Here is a 6,065-nt window from a genome sequence, read left to right on the forward strand (position 1 = left end):
GGGTGTGATATACATACACCAATGTTATACATTTGTCAAAACTTGTAGAGATGTCCACCGCCAAGAGTGACTTGTTGCTCTCCTGTATAAAGTTACAGGGAAATGTAAGAAGAGACGGTGAGGTTTGCTCACTTCTTATGACAGCAATTCGAAAGTTTGTCATTACTGCTAGACATTGCTAAGATACCTTTTTCCAACAAAGGAAATCTTTGAAATTCTAGCCGATGAAACCAAATGTGGGAAGGAGAGGCTTGGCTTGCCCCGCTCGTGTGTAATGAGTGTCCTGCATGAATTGCTTCTGAAATGATTAAGCAGGTGTGGACTCCCTCACACCCACGTACCCATGTTAAACTTCATCTACAAAAACAGGGGAGCATAGACTGGAACAATTTTCCACCAAGGCCAGTCAAGTCCTAATCTCCATGACGCCAAAATACTTGGCTGCAAAATAGAAAGTGCAGCCAGTCCCCGGATGTTGTGTCTCTCTGTACCCTTCCAGTCTATGCGACTGATCGGAGACAGGCTTCAGGTTGTGGAGCTGGTGCCAGGGAGACACCATCACCATTGGCAGCTCTCTGCAGATCTATTTTCCGAGTGGTTCCTCAGCTGCCTTCACTGGGGCAGCAGGGACTTGGAGTTCTTTGTCTTCTCGTGTCAACAGCTGTTGCCTGAAATGACACATCACTGAATTCATGATGAGTTACAATAAGCACCATATTTTTCTCCTTTAGGGGGCCCTCAGAGGAACCCCTCAAAAAGGCTTGCAGCAAGGCAGCTATGACATTGGGTATTCGTTATCTCAGCCACTGAAAAGCTCGCATTTTAAGGTAAGCACACCAGAGCTGACAGACAGTTTTGCATTCATCTCTGAGGTGAAGGACTTAATCAACAAGCTAGATATTCCTCAAGTTCACGAGTCTGATACCAGCATCTGAGTAGGTTCTTGTCGCTTAACTGGGGGTTATCAGATTAGGCTGATGGATGGATGTGAGAAAGCATAGTTTAGCTACACACGGTTTTTTCCTTGTTGGGAATATGATCCAGTTAGATCCTAAGAAGCTCGAATGTGTGCGGCTGTCAGGTGGAGGCACACCTTTGATGCAGAGGCAAAAGGAGAGAGACAGAGGAGGGTTCCATGGACCCCTCTTCTGACCACAGTGCATCCTGCTGCTGCAGGTGATTGGGGGAGTCCTACTCTAGGTGAGAGCTCTTCCTCAGGTTCTAGAATCACAGGCCCTCGGGGAAGCAGAAGTCTTAAACTGGCTCTGATTAGTTTTTCTTGAGTTCAAAGACAAAAGAACAGTAAGGTCAGCATGAAAGAAAAAAGATAACAGAAAGGAGTCTATTCAAGGGGGTTACATAGAGTCTAAAATCAAAATGGCAAACAGTCACAAAACAACAACAAAAACCAACAGCTTGACTCGATTCCACCCTTTCTGCCTCACTGTGTTTACCTGTTCCCTCCAAGCTCTCCTGAGAATAAACTCATGGGGGTTGGGAAAAAGCCCAGTCAGTAAAGTGCTTGTCAAACATAAGGATCCAAGTTCGGGACTCATGTAAAAAGCTGGGCATAGCACTACTTGTGTGTAAGTAACTCCATCATGGGAAGGATGGAGACAGAAGAGGATCCTGGGGACTTACAGGATCCTGGGGACTTACAGGATCCTGGGGACTTACAGGATCCTGGGGCTTACAGGATCCTGGGGCTCACGAGCCCTAAAGGAACTGGTGACTCCAGATTTCAGTGAGAAACCCTGTCTCAAACATAAGATGGACAGCAATCGAGGAAGACACCCATCATCAACTCCTGACCTTTATGTGCACATGCACCTGTACACACACCTCACCTTTCAAAGCCTTTGGCATTTTAGCCTTCCCTGGCCTCTCAGGATTCCTCCATTCCTTGAGCATCAAAACCTTTGAAAATTTTTTTGCTTCACCCTTAAGTTCTTAGTTCCAAAGGCCCAAAGAAAATGTAACTGGTTGTGCTCATTCTTTTCCACGCCATGCCTTATTACACTGTCACTGTCTACCAGGGAGTTGACAGCCCCGGGGCCAGAGGTCAATCCAAACTACTAAGTCTGAAGTAGAATAACATGGTTCCAATCGGCAACCTTATAAGAAATAATGAGAGAGAGAGAGAGAGAGAGAGAGAGAGAGAGAGAGAGAGAGAGAGAGACAAGAGAGACAGAGAGAGAAAATGTCAAACAGTCACAGATCTTCTGATTGTTCAACAGAGCTCAGAAATCTTACATTTTATATAAAATCTCCCAACAATATCAGCTCCGATTTCATAGATGGGACAAGGATGGAGGGAACAGCAAAAATGTCCCCTTGCTTTTCCACCATCAACTGGACCCCCTCAGGACCCACCTCTCTTGAACAAGCCATAGGGAGGGGACATTAGTAGTCCTAAAGGACACCAGCTCCATTCATTTAAGATTCTGTTGTGGGCCACGAGGCGGTGGTAGTGCAGACCTTTTATCCTAACACTGGAGGCAGAGGCAGGCAGATCTCTGAGTTTGAGCCCAGCCTGGTCTACAGAGTGAGTTCCAGGACAGTCAGAGCTATACAGAGAAACCCTGTCTCAAAAAAACAAAAACAAACAAAATCAATTCTGCTGTGGGGAAAGTGGGAGCTGGACTGCCATGGTGGAGTATCCTACCACTGTGAGCAAAGCCCTGGGGTCCATCCCCAGCCCCAATAAATAAATGAAATGAAGTTAAATCCCTTCATTATTTGCGATTCTAAAGCCATCTCCCTTCTAGCATGAAGGGAAAAATTCAAGAGCCTGTTCACCCAATAGCCAAGTACATGCCTGAAGGCACAAACCTCCGCTAACACACCTGCTTCTCCTTCCGTTTCTCCACAAACCCCTCATGGGGTTCATGCCCTTCACCATCCTCCACCATCTTCTCTGAATACCCCATTTGTTAATGTCTCATTCTGGTTGTGGGAATTCAGGTCTAATGAATTTAATCCATTCAGGCTGCTATAACAAAATACTCTAGACTGAGTAACTTTTAAACAACTGAAATTTATTTCCTGATGTTCTGAAGGCTGGGGAACTCATAAAGGTATCTCAGATTGGTGTCTGGTGAATGCTGTGTCTACCCCATAGATAGGATTTTTTTTCTTTTTTTCTTTTTGAGATAGGGTTTCTCTATGTAATGGCTCTGGCTATTCTGGAACTCACTCTGTAGACTAGGCTGGCTTCCATCTCACAGAGATCCGCCTGCCTCTGCCTCCCGAGTGCTGAGATTAAAGGAGTGTGCCACCACTGCCCAGCAGATGGGACTTCTTAATGAGATCTCATAAGGGGACAAAAGCGACACCCTCTTTTATAAGGGCACTAAATCCCATTAAGAAGGGCAGAGTCTACATGACTTAATTAGCTCCCAAGAGGCTCTTAGTGCTACTACATGGCATTTCTGAGCCCAGAGATTGTAACATGTTCTCAGCTTGAAACATCACACCTCTCATGTAACTTAAAACTGGATTCTAGGTGGCAAGCTCACACTACCAATCCCTGCTGTGTATAAACATGCTCAGCAAGCTGTGCTATTTATTTGTGTGGTACTTTTCTCCTGACCACTTACTAAGAGTGATTTTCTTTTCTCCTTTCCCTGGTGAAGTAGGGTCCTTGAAACCTGAGTAAATAAAGGCTGAGGAGGCAGCTCGGTTCGTAAAGTGCTTGTTGTACACGCACAGTGACCTGAGTTTGATCCTCTGCACTCCTGTAAAAATAAATCTGGGCATGCTGGTCTGTACCCGTAATCCCAGTGCTGGGGAGGCAGAGACAAGCAGCTGTCTGGGACTTGCCGGTCAGTCAGCCTTGGCAAATCAGCAAACTCTAGGTTCAGTGAGAGACTGTCTCAAAAATTAAAGTGAAGAACAATTGAGGAAGACACTTGGCATCCACCTGTGGCCTTCACACACACACACACACACACACACACACACACACACACACACACACACATGCACCTCTCATATCCATCATTCCTATTAACCCTCACCCAGTCAGTCCATCAGCCAATGGCTCCCTAAACCCTCCCGTTCCTGTTGCTCTTGTGAAAGCGTCCTCATTGACTACTCACACGCACGTCCTGCGCCACAGGCATGGCAACGGGGCAGTCCTACTGGGATTTTCAACTTTCTTCCCATTCTTCCTTTGCTGTTTCCCTCACAAGGTCACCAGGATTCCAGTTACTCTCTTAAGTCTTGGTGTTTCTCCCCACCCCCACCCCCACCCCCACCCCCACCGCACAGTTTCTTTGCATGCCCTGGGAGTCTGGCTTTTTCCATGGGAGCTTGGAAGCCTCTGCCTCTGAAGTTCAGGGTACATATCTGGGTGTTCTGTACATCTCTTCAGAGTGAGACAAGCAGGCATTTTCTCCTCGCATCTCATCTCTGCATCTCCCATCAACGGTCCTTTGTTGGACAGAATTAAGTTCCCAGCAACGGTTTCCGGCATTGCTCCTTCTGGCTTCTGAGAATTAAAACAGTCAGCATGATCCGTTTCCAGCTATGATGGAGCGGATGATATCAGATTAATTCCCCACTGAGAACAACTATAACGCTGGATTAAATACAAAGGCCAACTGTTGGAAGGCCCTGGAAAAAAACCAAAGCAGTGAGGGCCCCACAGAGGACAAAATCCTCAAGACACAAGAAATGCATTGACAAATGCCTGACATTCAAGGCACAGACCTCACAACACTATACATACCCTACAGATATAACACACATGCATACTATACACACCCACTCATAACATACGCACCCCACCATACTATACACACCCTATTCATAGCATACACACTCCACTATACCATGCATACCCCACAGACATAACACACACATACACCATACACACCACACCACACCACACCATGCATACCCCACCCATACTATACACACTCCACCATACCCGTACCATACATACCACACACAGCCCTATTTGAGTTCCTGTCCTGACTTCCTTCAATATAAACAGTGATATGGAAGTATAAACTAAATAAACCCTTTCCTCCCTAACTTGATTTTTGGTCATGGTTTTTCATTGCAGCAATAGAAACATTAAAACACACACACATACTCCCATCCATACATATCACACATAATATACACACACAACACACACCATGCATACACATACATCACTCACACACATACCATACTACCATGCCATCTATAAACCACATATACATATACACCACACATACATATACACCGTACACACACACACACACACACACACACACACACACACACACACACACACTGCAGACTTCTCAGTCATGTGTGTGCTGACTTGATATCACTGAGATTGAGTGAGCGCCATGCACTTGGGAAGTATTTATAGACTTGGGAGAGGAAGGAAATAGGATTTGGGGCCTATTTCTGATGATGCTGCAGAGAGTTCTGGAGCTTGAGAAACCCTTTCTAAGTCTACAGATTCAGGGCCAGGTATTAGATGCTAAACAGAAAAAGAACTGTAGCTGCCCTGACCACAGGAAAGGGAAGAATTTTCTTTAGGAGAAAAAAAATCTCCAAAGAGAGCTTCCAAGTAACTGAGGTCTTGGGTCCTTCAGCCCTGGGGAGTTCAAACTGTGACTCACAGCAGCATCATACCGAGGCTCAAGAAGCTGGGTTTTGTTTGTTTTTGTTTCTGTTTTTGTTTGGGGGGATTGTGTTGTTTCGAGACAGGGTTTCTCTGTGTAAAAGCCCTGGCTGTCCTGGATCTCACTCTGTAGCCCAGGCTGGCCTCAAACTCACAGAGATCTTCCTGCCTCTGCCTCCCGGGTCTGGGATTAAAGGCGTGCGCCACTACACCTGGTATGCTTGTTCACATCTTGATGGACCTGGCTCCCTCTTTCTTTACCTTTCTTCACTTTGGGCCTCCAGACTGTGGGTGGTCCCACTCATACTCAGGCTAGATCTACCCTTCTCAGTTAATCCTCTCACAAAATGCCCTTGAAGACACACCCAGAAGCGTGTCTCCTAGGAGGATTCTAAATCCAGTCTAGTTGATAATGGAGCTTAACCATCACAGCAAATAA

The 6,065-nt window shown here is 45.9% G+C and overlaps 1 long non-coding RNA gene across 1 annotated transcript; it reads right to left on the bottom strand.

The window, feature by feature from the left end:
* Positions 1 to 373: 373 nt before the first annotated feature.
* On the bottom strand, positions 374 to 4,222 carry LOC128104362 (uncharacterized). The gene is made up of 2 exons (XR_008215974.1): positions 4,101 to 4,222; positions 374 to 668 (listed from the first exon to the last, which is right to left on the bottom strand). It is a non-coding gene; the product is annotated as an uncharacterized LOC128104362 (long non-coding RNA).
* Positions 4,223 to 6,065: the final 1,843 nt, after the last annotated feature.

This window comes from Peromyscus californicus, unplaced genomic scaffold (assembly GCF_007827085.1).
Source record: "Peromyscus californicus insignis strain IS unplaced genomic scaffold, ASM782708v3 Scaffold_8__1_contigs__length_139910024, whole genome shotgun sequence".
NCBI classification, from domain to species: domain Eukaryota; kingdom Metazoa; phylum Chordata; class Mammalia; order Rodentia; family Cricetidae; genus Peromyscus; species Peromyscus californicus.